Raw genomic sequence first — 17,320 nt, forward strand, 5'->3', positions numbered from 1 at the left:
TACAAGGTCACAGCCAAAAACTTTATTTAGAGTGCAAAGTAAGGAAAGGGAAATCAGTTTAACTGGATTCTCAATAATCAATAAAATGACCTTGGATAAATGATAGCTTACTCTTTCCCTACTACAAAATATTTTCATAAACCATAATCCCCCCTTTCCTTGGGTGCCTGGCTGGCTCAGTGGGTTAAGCCTCTGCCTTTGGCTCAGGTCATGATCTCAGGGTCCTGGAACAGAGTCCCACATTGGGCTCTCTGCTCAGCAGGGAGCATGCTTCCCCCTCTCTGCCTGCCTGCTTGTGATCTCTCTCTCACTCTCTCTCTGACAAATAAATAAATATTTTTTTTAAAAATCTCCCTTTTCCTGTTGAGAAAAATCACAAAGCAAATGCATGACACTGGGTGTTCTACAAGATACAGTATAATTTCCATCATTTCTTTTTAATGTTCAGTTAGCAGTGAAAAGCCAGAACTAAGAAAGATATATCAAATCCTTACTATAGAAACAATTTTTTCATTCATACCTTCTGCCTCCTATTTTATGCCTCTGAATAGAAAATTATTAAAATACATAATAAGGAAATGGAAAGTCTGAAAGTTTGAAAGAATATTATTCATTCTTGGATTAAGAAGTAATCACACAGACAGTATATGTTATTTGCAAAAAAAAATAGGAATCCCAAAAATAAAGTTCCCCATCCCAAGTAATATGAAACAGGGTGAAAAGCATCTGCCATAGACTAACAGGTAGCCTTGTATTTTCAGTGTTGAACTTGACTTCTTCTGACCTCCCAGACTTTGAATTCTGTATTCATATCTTTTCCTTCGAATCTCAAGACTAGACATTTGCCTTCTTGAATATACCACCAGACCTTTTCTTAACAGCCCTACTTTCTTGAGCTCACAGCCCAATTCATACATAGAGCCTAATAATTTATCTGATTCTGTTGAGAGGCATGGATTCATAAGAACTGTTTCAGCTTCGGTGTAAACAATAAAAAATGACAGCCCTGGGTCAATTGTGATATGAGAGGTAGTGGTTTGGGACGAGAGATGTTAAATCAAAACCAGTGCTGTCAAGATAAAATCCCTAAAGAGTAAGAGAAGAAACAGTAGTTTCTTTATCATTTATGTCCTGATATTTTGAGTTTTCTTTTAGAAATTCTGGATAAATCCAGAAATACACTGAATATATCTCTGTGCTGATTCCCTGTTTCAAGCACCTTTATTTTCTATCTATTCTGGTTTTCTCTTTGGTTAGGTTATACTTAATTCCAAAGAATAAGGTATATTATACCTACAATACCAGTTCCAAAGATGAGCAGGATAATTTGAACTACTTTTGTCAGAAAGGAAGAAAATCATGACCATTAGGCAGAGATCTAGTGTCTCCCCCAAATGAAGGAATATAGGATTATGAGAGGAACTAAAAAATAATCTTTATGCATTGGCTTTACTCAGAGAGCATATATATTCTTCATAGTAATATAGAATCCTGTCAAACAAATTGAGGACCTTAGTATTTTCGGTAGTATATTTTGCCATCCAAAATGTACAGCTAAAAAAGTCTAGAGATAATTATTTATAAATAACATTAGGAGAAAATATACATTACAAATGACATCAAAATAGATGTGCCTGTAGTGTTAATAGTTGTTTCTTAATGCGCTTTCTCTTAAAAATATTCTGATTAGGGCAGCTTAAAACTAATCCCCTTTCACTGATCTTGGAAGAGGATTTTTAGCAAGTAATTCTATTTAAATTACTATACAGAATTAATCCTTTTCATTGCTTAAGGCAAAAGGGAAACCAGAGAAAAACAAAGAATACAAACTGGGGTTGAGATAGTTACATTGAATTCTTTCTTTCTTAATTGAAAAAAAAATTGAATGAAGTATTTTGTAAATCCTTCCTCTGTATTTATTTTGCTTCCTTCTCAAGAAATACAAATCATGTTTTTATAAGGCAGATATAAAGTACAAGTTGTGTGTCTAAGTGAAAATCTATTATCATTTCCAGAATACGTAAAACTAAGATTTTTGTGTCAACCAAAATGAAAGGTAACAGAAGAACAGCATGAACAAATTTTTCTCCTATTCTGAGTTCAGGAGAACATCCTACATTGGGGTTATCTCACTGAATACAATGTTGCCAACAGGCTAATCATTGAAGCTTCGCGTGCCGTTTTCTCAATTCTAAGATTCTTAAGGAAACAATAAAAAAGGATAATTAATGATGAAAAAAATGAGTTCTCATGTTCCAAGATGGTAATTATCAATAGTTCAAGCAACAGGACAGAGGAAGGGATGGAAAATAGGCAAATAACATATATGCATTATCTTTTAGGAACTTTCATTACAGCATTTCTGCTTAAGTACCACTGGCCAGAACCTAGTTAGAAAGCCATATATAACAACAGGTAAAATGGGAAATGCAGTCAGTGTCAGATTGTGCTGAGCCAAAAACTAGGGGTTTTGGCAATGGAAGAGGAAACAATTACTGATGGGAAACCAGAAGGCTCTGACACACTCTGCCTCTTTAGTAACCAATAGATTCATTGCTCCCATATGTGGAACACACTGTTCCTCGCCCCAAGAATCCAGTGCCAGTGTCCTATCCAGTTTTGGCAGCCACCTCAAACTGCAGGTTATCTGGGTGTTATGATGCACCAAGTCTGCATATGACAAGTCATGGCCTGAGAATGTACAAAATAAAATACAAGTTATTTGCCCCTTTATTCCAATGGTAAAGCAGGAATAGGATTTCCCATTAGGAAAAGGGGAAAATTAGAAGTACAGAGCCATCACTGGCCCTTTACAATTAACAAAACATGCTGGCCAAGAATTATGAAGACTTCCCTCTCTAGAAACAAAGTAATTTCCATGAGTAGGTAACTTGACAGCCTTGGTTTTGCTTTCTGGGGGCAACTTCCTTGCCCATTGTCTTGGCCCTCACTTCTCTCCTTGGGAGAGCTTCTCTGCTATATTTCAATCCATGTTCACATGTAAGGTAGGCACCAGGGTTTGACCTTCGGGGTGGCTGTAGAGATTTCACAGCCAACTGGCATAGAGGGCCTGAACATTTCATTAAAGATTGAACAATTACTGGCTTTTGCTTTTATTGATTGGGATGGAGGTGTGAAATGCTCAGTATTTACAATTCATTCAAAGAGTATTCACTTCTAGTCAGCTCCAGGTGGGAACAACTTCTTGTTTGTTTGCTTGTTTATTTGTTTTAAAGATTTTATTTATTTATTTGTCAGAGAGAGAGACAGAGAGCACAAGCAGGCAGAGAGGCAGGCAGAGGCGGAGAGAAAGAAGCAGGCTCCCCACTGAGCAAGCAGCCCAATGCGGGACTCAATCCCAGGACCCTGGGATCATGACCTGAGCTGAAGGCAGTGGCTTAACTGACTGAACCACCCAGGCGTCCCACTTCTTGTTTGTTTTTTAATACAAATTCTTAAAAGGCATAGATTTTAAGGCTAAAGAATCTGACTTTTAATTATTAGATTCTAGTCCTGTCCATCCCTCTCCTTTCCATTGCCAGACCATGAAGGTGCCACCTTGGGGATATGTAAAAAATAAGTATATGAGTCTGCTCAGGCCACCATAACTAAATACCATGGACTGGATGTCTTAAGCAACAAATATTTATTTTCTCACAGTTCTGGACACTGGGAGTCCAAGATCAAAATACCAGCGGAGTTGTTTTCTGATGAGACCTCTATCTTCTTGGTTTACAGTCATCTTCTCAACATGTCCTCACATAGCTTACCTTCTGTGCCCATTTGGAGAGACAGCTGTGTCTCTTCCTCTCTTATGAGGCCCTCAGTCCTATAGGATTAGAGTCTCCACCATATGTTCTCATTTAACCTCAAGTACCTATTTAAAGGCTCTATGTCCAAATAGATAAAAAAATAGTCCTAAATAAGTTAGGACTATAAGTAATAGTCCTAAAAAAGTTAGGACTTCAACATGTGGATTTGAAGGAAACAGTTCAGTCCATAACTGTTCAGAGAATATACAGAATATACTTTTAAACTGATTTTTGCCACTAGTTTGTTGTCAAATTGGAAATTGCTTTATATCATGATAAAGTTGTTACCTTATTGGGGTTATAGAAGCAATTGGCTAGTTTAATCCTACAAGGCCTTAAATGACCAACCTCTCAGTTTACATGGCAGCTGGAGGTTGAGCTTCACAGAGTAATAGTCCCCCTATCTCTACCTGTACCTTGGGCAACTCTATCCTAAGTAAATATTTCACTGGTATGGCTTGTTGAAAGCTAAAAAAGAACCCCAACATTTTAAATTATCCTTACCATTTTCCATAAGGCTTTAAGAATAAGCAGGCAGATGGACTGCTTTTTAAGAGACTTTTGGGAATAAAATTCCCAAATATTTGAAATGACATAATAGGGGCCACCAGTTTTCCAACCTACAATTGTTGGCCACTTATACTAAACCAATACTACATATTGATTACAATATCTTATTTCTGGTAAGAAATTTTGAATTAGTTAAGATTAGATAAAGTCACAAGGGATAGAAAACCCAAAATAATAGATGAAACAAGGTGACAGTTTGTTCTTGTTTTTTTTTCATTTGAACTCTCACTGTATAGCCCAGGACTGCCTGAGTACCCCACAGGATCTAGGGTTCCAGATTGGTTGTGCCAATGAGATTCACAAATCCAGAATTTGAGATTCACAAATCGTGGAAAATTTGGTGGGTAGAAGGGAAGCAGAGGGATGTTACAACCATGGATACAGTGGTGGCTCTCAAGCAATTTCCAAAAGAGATGTGAGCATTTGCAGAAGCCACATTCTAAACACTACCCCCTAATAGTGTAAGGCAGCCAAGGGGACAGCAACAGTAGCAGCTGCTTAACCAATGCTTCATAGGTACGATGATGTAAACTTAAAACCAACTGTTCTGGGGAAGTTCCCTGACTTCCACTGTGCTACTCCTTCTAATTATTTTGTAAGCACTTAATTCACTGTATTAAGTCCCTTTCTGCTTTGGATACTGACAGTGGTTTCTATTTTCCAGTCTGGCTATATGCCTACTGTGTAGTCCTGATCCTCATACTTGAAGCTAAAGCTGACTCAGCACTCTCACATGTATGTTTCCATCTGAAAAGAGGAGGAAAAGGTAATAGAGGGCCAGCAGTTTCCTCTTAAAGCATGACCTCAAACTAGCACACATTGCTTCCTCTAACACTTCACTGAACAGAGAGTTTTGTGGTCACATCAAATGGCAAAGCTGGCCAGAAGAGTAGACAGCAGCAGGGCAAACGTATGATCTGCTAACACTCAGGGAGTTTAACTGATAAAAGGAAGAAGAGGAATACTGGATATTGGGAGATAATTAGCAGTCTCTACCACAGATCCACTCAATACACCATCTTTCAGCAGCAAAGCCCTCGCGGTTTTAATTAAAGACGGAGAAGGTATTGAAAAGAGCAAAAAGGGCTAGAGTCAAAACCAGACAATGCTAAGTGTGGTCATTTCAGTAGTACCCAACCATAGGCCAGAAACAAGGAAAAAAAAAAAAAACATTTTGTTGTCAATTTAATTCTATCAATCACTTTTACTTAAGTTACTGAATTCCTCTGCTCTCATTCTGATTCACAGAGATCTACAACAGCCTTCACACACACTCTGTTAGCATTCAATAAAGAAGTATATTTCAGTTTTCTGCTTTGGGTTAGACCAGCTTCCTTTATGTCCCAGACCATTAATTCATCAAGATCTTTGTTGTTGGGGGCAGAAAAGTCAGTCAGATATTTTATTTTTTAAGAGATTTTTATTATGACCCTTAATCATAGCCTTCATTATTTCCTTGTTGTGGCCTATGTTTTCAAATTATTCTATTTGAAAAAGTCAGGCCCCAGTTAGGAGACTTTCTTTGCTTCAGAGAAGGTGGTAGCGTTTTCAAAGCTTAGTGCCTTAAGGAGTCTGGACAGAAAGCAACACTTGAATCTTCTAATTATGCTGTGTTTTGGAGCACCGATTATGAAAGGTGTGCAAGCAGGACAAAATAATGAGAGAGTTGGCAAAACAGTTGAGTCGTCATGTAATTCACTGGTCAAAGCTAATCATTAATAGTAATATAGTAATAACAATAGCAGTAACAGGAGAACTAGAGCTTCAATTCTGGCTCAAAGTAATTTTTCCAATCAGAATTTCAAGCACATTTTAATAAACTAGTTACAATGTTTTGTCCAATCTTTTGTCTTTCAATTCACTCAAAAAAAAAGAAAGTATCATATAACGCCGCCACATTTCTTACCACAGAAATGATGATTCTGTAGAACTATAAAGATCACCTTTTTTCAGCTTCCCATCAAAGAAGGAATTTTACTTCTACTGACCATTGTAAAATCCTCAGAACAAAGCCTGGATAATATTGAATACTAAATAAATGTTTCTTAAAACAAAACAAACTACTTAAGAGAAGAACTCCTGGTCCAAGGGAATGACACTTAGAAAGGAGTCCCTCACCAAGTAGAGAGCTCTGCCTGGAACATCCTTCTGAAGCCCTCAATTTGATTTTCCCTGTTTCTTATTAGCAGCACTGGTTTCCTGCCCCTTTGATGCTTTATGCACCAATTGCTGAAGCAGTAGCTTCATATTTATATTGTATTGATATTGTATAAACAATTGTCCTTGTTTACAACGAGGCATTGTCTGGCCGATATATAATATACAATACAGAACCAGCTCATCCAAATCCCCACCCCCAGTTTGCCTCAACCTTTTTACCACACCGTATGTTCTTCTATAATAATCATCATCAGACATACTATATATTTACTTATTTGTTCACTTTCTGCACAACCATCCCTATACTCTCCCACACAGTAGGATCTAGAGTATCTTATCCACAGCAAGTAAAAGAATTCCTAGTACATCATAGGTGCCTAATAACATTTGTTGAATGAGTAAGTAGATGAATAAAAACTATATATCATATATATTTGCTAGATATATAGCATACTTTTCTGACTCTTTTTTTTTTTTTTCTATCCTTCTATTTATCATGTTATGTGCACAAAGCTACCAATGTTCCCAGTTTGGTCAGGGGCCTCCAATATGTCACAACTGTACCAACAATGCTTCTTGACTGATCATTCTCAGCACTGACCTAATCTGTGCCCATAATATTCTCAGACTCCTGTGTGCCCAAAACTTACCTGTGACCTCTCTCGTTCATGGGGATTCTGATTTAATAGCACTTTAAACCCTTCTGATGCAGGGGCTGCCTGTACTGTACTTTGATAAAGTCTACACTCTATGCTTAAGACAAAGAAGAATGTCTGAAGGAAAAAAAGACAAGACAAGACATAATCTATTGGGGAAGGAAAAGGGGCATTGATTTTTATCTTCGTATCCTCAAACCTAGCATAATATCTGTATGCATTCAAATTTTTATATAAAAGACAGTATATAAGTATCTAGAGCTGTGCTAGTGTAAGACAGCAATCACTAGTGACTTGTAAATTAATTAAAATTAATAATATTTCAGTGGTATCTGGTGTTCAGTTGGTTGGGCAGCTGCCTTTGACTTGGGTTATGATCTCAGAGTCCCAGGATCAAGTCCCACATCAGGCTCCCAGCTCCACGGGGAGTCTGCTTCTCCCTCTGACCCTCTCCCTTCTTATGCTCTCTCACTGTCTCTCTCTCAAATAAATAAACCATTAAAAATAAGTAAACAAACAAATAAATAAAATTAATAACGTTTCAAATTCAGTCTCTCAGTTTTACTAGATGGATTTAAGTGATCACTGTATTAGACAGGTCAAATATAGAACCTTTCCATCATTAACAGAAAGTTCTGTTGGACAGGACGGGACGAAAAGATAAGCTGACCAGTTACTGCCCCATAGCCTAGTGTGGACATAACAAGGTTCCCATGCTAATCCCTGATCACTACTTACGTGGGACTTCAGGCAGGTTACATGACCTCACTGAGACTCAGTTTCCTGAGTTGTTACAAAGATTAATCTCAGATATTGTATTTCAAATACTTAGCATAGTGTCTAGTACATAATAATCACTTCTGTTATTATTATTATTATTATTATTATTAATGAGAACTATAACAGCCAGGAAATTCTTTATAGTGTAAAGGAAGTGTGAACTACACTTTGAAGTCTGTGCGAGATTTAATTAGGCAACCATAAAATGCACAATGTGGAGACAGTTAGAATAAAGGTTAGAATATGAAGAACCTTCAGTGGATCATGGTAAGCAGCTGCCAGTCCTCACAGTCCTCCCACAAAGTGACTCATTTTCTTCTAAAATACAGTCAGTGCAGAGAAAGCTAAACTTCTTTCTAGCAAATTATCTATGATTTTAGAGAGGACAGCTTTTAAAAATGGGCTAATTAGGTGATGGTGACACCAAAGGGTTGATGTCTCCATTCACCCAAAAAGAACTACCTGGTGAGTTGCAGGGGATTAAAAGTTCAGAAAAAAGACAGCAGTGATTCTCTGGTACATTATCATTTGTGAAGGACCCAGATGCCTAGAAGAAAATAGACTTTTGTTCAGCTGCTCTTAGTCATTGAATCTGTAAAATCTGGTGCCAGTCACCATAAACATCGGATGGTGCAGCAAACCACTACATAATCCCCTCCAAAAAATGAGTTTAGGAACTGAACTGTCTTTAGAGGAGTCTGAGAAAAATTCATTATACTTGTTCATCAAACATTCACTGAGTGCCTGTTATGTGTTAGTGTTCTAGGTGTGCGAAGTTAGTACATCAGTGAGGAAAAACAAAACCTCTGCCCTCACTGCACCCACATTCTAGCTATTCTACTTAGTTCCAATTTTTTTAAGATTTTATTTATTTATTTGAGAAAGAGAGAGAGAACAAGTTGGGGAAGAGCAGAGGGAGAAGCCAACCCCACACTGAGCAGGGAGCCCCATGAGGGTGGGACTCAATCCCAGGACCCTGGGATCGTGAACTTAACCAATTGAGCCACCAAGGTGGCCCTCCTTAGTTCCACTTTCTAATGAAGTTACAATTATCAAAAGATAATTAGTTTATTTACAAAGTAAGAATGACTAAGAGATTCAAGAATAGGTAGGTATAGGTTTAAAATGGTACAAATATTTAAAGCTGTTTTTACTAATTTCAAGAGAGGAAAATGTAATGGAATCAGAATGTTTTTTAGAGGCAGCTATTATTTAAGAATGGATACCTTACCTAAAGAATTTTACAGGCTACTTTTCTTTAAAATGGAAAATATCAAAGAAGATTAAAAGAACTTGATCCTTGTCTGGTAACAACAAAAAACAAAAAATAATAAAACTTAAATTTAGAATTTTTATTTTATTTTGAAGCAAAAATTGAGGAAATTAGAGAACGCTTTGCATTGTTTTCTCAGGTAAATAATAATATAGTTATTACTTTGGATCTCTCCTTGCCCCTGTGCTTTTTGGCTACTCAGAATAATTTTAGAAAAGTATAATTATTGAAGAAAACAATTCCTTAGATTATTCTACCACATGTAACTCTATCATCCATATTCTAATTATTTCCACATTTTTACTTTATCTTGGGACAAAATAATTCTAGACAAATCCAGGAACAAAAAAAAAAAAATCTAGAAAATTATAGAATAGAAGAAATCAATTATATCCATACATTCACTATTACAACCATCTGTATATCAGATGTATAAGACAAAATTTACTTAGATGTAAAATTCTAGATTTCAAGACTGAAAGATTACTTAGAGATGATTTTTCTAACTTTTAATTTGACCTTTTCCTGCAAGCCACTCGAACCCCCAGGAAATTGTTAGCTATTGCTACACGATGGTGTGTACCAACCAACCCCACAGCTCAGTGGCATGAAAGGATTCACATGATTTGTCGCTCCTGAATTTGCAGACCAGCTATAGGAGCTCTGTCTCATGTGTCTCTCATCTTCTTCCTGGGCTAGCAGGCTAGCCACACATGTTCTTCCCTTGGTGGTGGTATAAGCTAGGGGGAACAGGCCAGCACACACCAAGCTCCTACCTGCTCACATCCCATAAGCCAAAGCAAGTGTTAAGAAAGTCAGCTCTAAGCACCTTGAGGTCGAGGAGAGGAATGTCCACGTTCCTTGGTTAAGGGTGTAGATACAGAAAGAAGTGAAGATCGGAGTCAGTAATGCAATCTACCAACATGAGATGGGGTACATTATGAGTGTGGAGAAATGAGCCACCCTGAACTAATGTCACTGATTCCACTTCAAGGCAACTGCAACAATTTCAAAAATACTTGTGAAGACAACAACTTGGTAAGAGAGAAAGTGCATGTATTACTATGAATTTATCATACATTAGAAACATATCTTCACATAATAATGACAACTGATACTTTTCCAAAGAAACTGTTTGGTCCTCACAGCTACAAATTTTTACAATTGCTAGAAGTCAAATTGATGGCTTTGAAAAGAGAACTTACAACTTGAGTGTTCAATATAGGCCAGACATTGAAAAGTTAAAAAATATTCTCAAGTTTTTGTGAAGAAAAAAGGGGAAAAAAAAAGACCAAAAAACCCTATAGTAACCAAAGTAAATGGATACAGACTAGATACAATCATTATTTTTTCCCCAAACCTTCTAGTTGTTTTTAAGGAAACACATTAGAATCTTATCTAGCACTTTTGAAGTGGTATAAACAACAAATTTCCTAAAAATCCAGGCAGGAAACTTTTTATCCTCTTTTTGGTTTGAAAAGAAAATGTGTGTGTATATGTGTGTGTGCATGTGTATGTGTGTGTGAAAGAAATAGAGAATTAAAACATCCAATCCAAATGTCACCTTCAAAAATAGGCACCAGAATAAGTTCTATACTTATTTTGACAGTGCAGCTAGTATCAAAACGATTTTGGAATTCCTTATTTGGAATTTCTATCTGAGCTTGTAGCATGTTCTATTCAATGTCCTTAGTTGGCTTTTTCCTCAAATTGAATTTGGATTCAATTTTCTATGTAGCCCAAATAATTCAGAGCCAATTCTGACCGCAAAATAATGAAGCAGATGTTGTTATGGAACTCAAAACGCTAATTGAAAAGTATTTCCTACATGGACTATCTCAAAAGATACCACTTCCCAAAATGTATGGATTGTCCTCAGTTTAGTTAGAAATCTACTGCATGCAAATAAGAGAAACTAACTCTGCCTCACTTACCTACAATAATGTTTTTAAAGAATTTATTTGGAGGACATGACGTAGCCGTCAGAATCAACAGAAAGATTGGAGAACCAGGCCTAGAAATTTGGCAGAAAACAGGCACAACTAGACCACAGGTGAAACCCATGATCAGAGCAAGGAAAGTTAGCTACCACCTCCATCGCTGCTCATCTTGTCCTGTACCACAAGTGCTGTCCCTCCTCAGTGCTGTCCCCGATCAACATTTCTGCCACTGGACAGTTCAAACAATACAACCAAAAACTAGATCTTTTTCCTTTCGTCTCTTGCTTCTGATATTGGTGCCAGTTAGAACATATGTTTAGCTAAGCCAGGGACCAGGCAGTGGTGAGGGAGTTGGGGAAGAGGGGTAGTTTCTGTCTCCCTTGACTTCTGGAAAGGCAGGTAAGACCTGGAGGAAATAAAAAAGAACAAATGCCCTTTCTTTCAGTCATACCTCTGATACACTACAGTTTCCATTGTCTGGAATTCAGAAACAATTATGTGAAGTACACATGATTGAGGGGTTTTTTCTTATACACCCAATTTCAGGACTACATGAATTGAACTGCATAGAAAGTCTTTTGATGTAAAATAATGTCTTTACATCAGATGGATAAGTAAAAACTAAGACAAAGAGATTAGATTTCTTTCTGCAAACAATTAAGTTTGGAAGTATTCTCAGCTGCCTTCCGCATTTTCTCAGGAAAATAATGAGAATACTTTCTTCAGTGATCACATTGACTCGTATTTCCATCACAATTATCAGCACTTCCTTTTCCTTAGCCCTGTATATGCCACCACTGTGTTAAATGCCTCACAGACAACATCATTTTGTCTTTACAAAACCACTGCAAGGTAGATATTTTATAAGTTTGAAAAGTGAGGCTGGGGGATCAATAACTCACCTAATGTTCACAGGTCTGTCTAACCTATAGCCTAAGTATATCTCTGCCACTCTGTGAAGTCTCATCAAAAGAAATTCAAGGTTAAAGCCATTAGAAAGCAAATTCAAATGAGACAGAAAGAGAGATGCTGCTCCTATTTACTTCATTCCCCCACACCTCTAGAAATACATTAACTCTAGGAATACATTAACGTGTTTTGAAGTATATTACTATTAGATTAATTTGACATATCTGTTGATGATTGTTGTGAAAAGCAAATGTTTCAGTTGGAGAAAAATAGAAGAGAAAAGAAACACATTATAAATATTTTATGTCCATTGTTATTTTCAGTTTGGCATTTTTCTAAAATCTTAGTGGCATGGATCATATGTTTAGCAGATACATTAGGTACCACAGATACGAAGCATTTCTTCCCCCAGATACCTCACCTAAATTATGCATTATCCCTCTCACTGCAAATTAATTATGTTAGCAGTAAGAAAACTTTTTTTTTTCTGAGCAAAGAGGAGCACCAATAGACATATTTTTTTTTCTCTGAACTATTCAGTTCATGCACATACACATAAAGAAATTAATGAGCTCACACTAGCTAACTATTAATGGTACTTTGTCATTATCAATACTTTTACCCCAAAGATGGAAAAAACGTTTTACCAACAATTTACTAATCCAGAAAATCTCCTTTTAACAGGGTATGACTTAGTTGCACATCTAATATAAGCAGGAATCAAAGTCTAGAGATGATGAAGTTTTAAGTTTCCTCTGACAAAGGAAAAATCTTCTTAGAACATACATTTCCCACCTTAGAATATGTGTATGATTAGATTTCACCATCTTTGTGAGCCTTTTGGTAATGAGATTGCCAAATTGTAACACAGTATTGCCTACAAGAAAAAATGGTCCCTAAAATCTCCTATTCGCCCAACATTTGCATTGCTACTCTCCATTTCTGAAAGTAGAACACAAAGAATTCTCTTACTTTCAAGGAAATAAACTCAGCAAACTTTTACACACACACACACACACACACACACACACAAATAGTTCTACTCAAAGAAAACAAAGTATTAAAAATATCAAACATACACGCATCAAATTTGAGTGTCTGAAAGAAATAGAGAATAAAGAACGCTTTGTTAACAGAATGTATCTGTTTATTCAACAACTCTTTGCCAATTTTTCTAAGCAGTAAATATACTGATTGGATGACAGGTCTTTCTCAAAGCCATCTGAGTCAATCCTGTGGAAAATAGTTGATACTAGATTTGTCACACCACACCTCATTTCCAGGTCAACAGAGTGACAGCAGTAGAATTCCAACCCTTTTGCTTATTCTAATGTGGAGATTAAGTATAGACTAATAAATAAGCTGAAAGTTTGAAGACCACAGTATGGTAGTTGGCTTCACAAGGATGTGGCCCAGCCAACCTAACCAAGACTCCTACTGTCATTCCCTCCAGCAGATGTCTTTACTGACAATAAGACTCTCTCTTTTGCCTGAAATTTTATTTTTCAGGACTATGAGTAAGCTTTTGGTGAACTCATTTGTCTCTTCCACCTGCAAAGATGAGTAGAAGAAAAAGAAAGTGTTTTTTCACAGACATATTACTATGTATGCTATATTCACAAGATTCTTTTTGGGATGACATTACTCAAGCTCAATGTGAACTATCTTAAGCCATGAAAGGAATTTATTACAGTGGCCCTAGAGTATTTCATCTAACAACCAAGTCAAGAGTAGAACAAAGTTGACCTTGGACCCCAGGTAGTATGAGAACAGGGGCTTGAGTGTTCTTAGGACTCATTCTGCTTTTCTCCCCTTTGCCTCAACCATGGCTTCATTTCTCTTTCTTGCAATAAACCAGATTTTTCTTCATATTCGAAAAATAGCCAGCGGTAGCTCTTGAACTTCCTATATAATACTTCACTAATTCTGAGATATAAATATTTTACCTGTTAACATTTCCAAATCCCAGGTGTATATTATAATTGCTAGCAGCCATTTTGATATAGTGACTAGCCTACTCATGTTCACCACTGCCAGGCAGTAATTGTAATATTGTGATTACTGACTGCCTGTACATATCAAAATATGCAAGATGAGAGGCCACAGCAGCTTGAAAGAAAAAGCTAGAGACAATCTTCAAAGACTCCAAGAAATACTGAATTACCATTGCTTGTGATAACACAGGATAATGTATGGGGAAAAACAAAAGAGATCCCAACAACTCTGTCAAAAAGTGACTCAAAAAAAAGTCAGCTTGAATGGAAAGAATTATTAGGAGTGCCATAACCAATTTATTTCCTTTATATTTTCCTTTTTATATAGGTACAAGCATAGGATATGATTTCAAAAATCAGTATATAAAAAAGACTAAACACGATCTTTCAATGAATGTAAAGCAACATCCATCATAGTTTAAAAACTTTTTTTTTTCCTCAGTGGTAAATAAAACAATGGTGCATCTTACCAAAAAAAGGCATCTTAAATTCAGTGAAATGCAAATCACAGCTTCAGTGTCTGGATAAGCATGCTTCTCCTTTCACCAGGAAGCAAGCTTATCTCAGGTGCTTCATCCTGGACCAATCAATTGTGCCAGTTAAAAGAGCAAAGTTTGATGAAGAGCAAAGTTGAACGGAGGTGTAGCAAGGGAAGTGGGAGAGGCAAAGGTGCTAGGCAGACAGTACCCTGGCCAGTGATTTTTTTTTCTTCCACGGTTTAATCTTTGGTACTGGCTAAAAAGATACTACTCCTTTTTTTTTTCCCCCTTTTTCAAGATTTTATCTATTCACTTGACAGAGATAGATCACAAGTAGGCAGAGAGAGAGGGAAGCACACTCCCCACTGAGCAGAGAGCCTGATACAGGGCTTGATCCCAGGACCCTGAGATCATGACCTGATCCAAAGGCAGAGACTTAACCCACTGAGGCACCCAGGCACTCCAGATACTACTTCTTAAAGAAGAAAGTGCCAAGTTTAATGCAAAGTTTTGGCCATCTTATTTTCTTTTCTTTTCTTTCTTTTTTTTTTTTTTTTAAAAGTAGGTCCCATAGCCAGCATGGAGCTCAATGTGGGGCTTGAACTTACCACTCTGAGATCAAGACCTGAGCTGAGATCAAGAGTCAGACCCTCAACTGACTAAGCCCTCCAGGTGCTCCAGTTTTGGCCATTTAATGAGTTATTATATGATCTAATCAAATCAGGATTTGCAAGTTAAACATACCAGGATGAGCTCCTAAATAATCATCTTTCCAGTGTCAAACTCAGTCTTTCTCCTCCTGTAAAATTTTTTTAGAGTAAAGCTATATCCTAAAGTTATTTTTTGAATAATTATGTTGTTCTCTCTGTTGAACTGAATGTTGGATTATATCTTTGTCCAATTTGAAACTGCTATATTCTGGATTTATACACAGTCATTTAGTAAAGTATTTTGTAAAATATAGATGAACACTATATTTTAATAAGTGAGACTTGTTTTGAGTTAATTCATTTTTTTCCCAAAAGATTTTATTTCTTTATTTGGCAGAGAGTGAGACAAAGCACAAGCAGTGGGAGCAGAAGAGGGAGAGGAAGAAGCAGACTCCCCATTGAGCAGGGAACCCTATGCTGGGTTCCATCCCAGGACTGTGGGATCATGACCTGAGCCAAAGGCAAACACTTAACCAAAGGAGCCACCCAGGCACCCTTGAGTCAATTCTTATTTCAGAAAATAATTCATGATTCATCCAAATAGGCAATACACTTTGCTGCTTATTCTTACTTGTTTATCTACTATTTCAAACTCTTCTACCATTAACATGACATCATTGAGCAAATGTAATTTTACCATTTTAAATGTTTATGCACGTATAATCATGTAATCTATTTTATTATAATACTGTATTATATATTTGTATGTGATATGTATTTGATACATGAAATGTGTTATAAATATATTAAATGATTTCCTAAAGTACATTATGTTTGGCGGGAATGGCTTTACAAGGACCCATATCTAAGAATTAAAATGAACATATAGAGTTTGTTCTATATCACAATTTTTTAATGTTCTCATCCATCCTGACTATATTCCATTTCTTCACCCGAACTACAAAATAACACAAAAGTCTGGAATAGTGTTATCACCTGGTAATCCCTTCATTTCCTTGAAGAACACATTTCTTTTCAAGGATGTTATAGTGGCCCACAATTCACTTTTTTCACATAAAATCTTATTTTTATTTTTTTACACAGTCTAATTAAAACAACAAGAGTCAAAACACCTGTGTTCTAAAGTTAATTCCAACTAGAATTTATTTTGGAACATTGATCAAATCAATTGACTTTTTTTGGAATCATTTTAAAATAAAAATGTTAAACATACCCTCAAGCTTAAAGACTACTGTTATCAAAATTTATAATCATTAAATTCTAATCATGTTTAGAGAAACTCTATAATGCAAACACTATATAAATGCTGGTAAAATTATTGAGGGACTCTTATAATGCCATTCTTCTAAATTCTCTGAAGAATGCTCTATCTTTTACAAAAAACCTGGAAAGAAACAATTATTTGAACACACAGAAGTAAACATGAGGCAAAAAGGGTCATCACAAAAGTAAGTAGGTCAGCAATCAACAATTAACCAATTATCATCAATTTCCCATGTTAGCATTTTACCAAAAACAAAACACCAATAATTTGTTTTTAAAATGGAGTATCCTTGGGACTCCTGTGGGGTTCAGTGGGTTAAGCATCTGTCTTCAGCTCGGGTCATGACCCCAGGGCTGTGGGATTGAGCCCTGCATTTGGCTCCCTGGGAGCTGGCTTCTCCCTCTGCCTGCTGCTCCCCCTGCCTGTGCTCACTCATGCACGCACGCACTCTCTCTCTCTGACAAATACATAAATAAAATTGTTCAAAAAAATAAAAATAAAAGAAATAAAATGGAGTATCCTTCTAAAAATGTATAAAAACAAGCAAAAAATGATAATGACATTGATAGACTCTTTAATAGCTACCAGTTACTGTTTACTCTGTACAGCAGTCACTTTGCTGGAACATTTGACCTCTACTGTCATAGTCAGTCCTTACAACTACACTTTATGGCTGACCCTTGAACAACATGGGTTTGAACTATGGATATCTACTTCTAAGTAGACTATTTTGATAAATTCAGTACAGTATTGTAAATGTATTTTCTCTTCCTTATGATTTTCTTAATAATATTTTCTTTTCTCTAGCTTAC

This window comes from Mustela lutreola, chromosome 4 (genome assembly GCF_030435805.1).
Source record: "Mustela lutreola isolate mMusLut2 chromosome 4, mMusLut2.pri, whole genome shotgun sequence".
NCBI lineage: Eukaryota > Metazoa > Chordata > Mammalia > Carnivora > Mustelidae > Mustela > Mustela lutreola.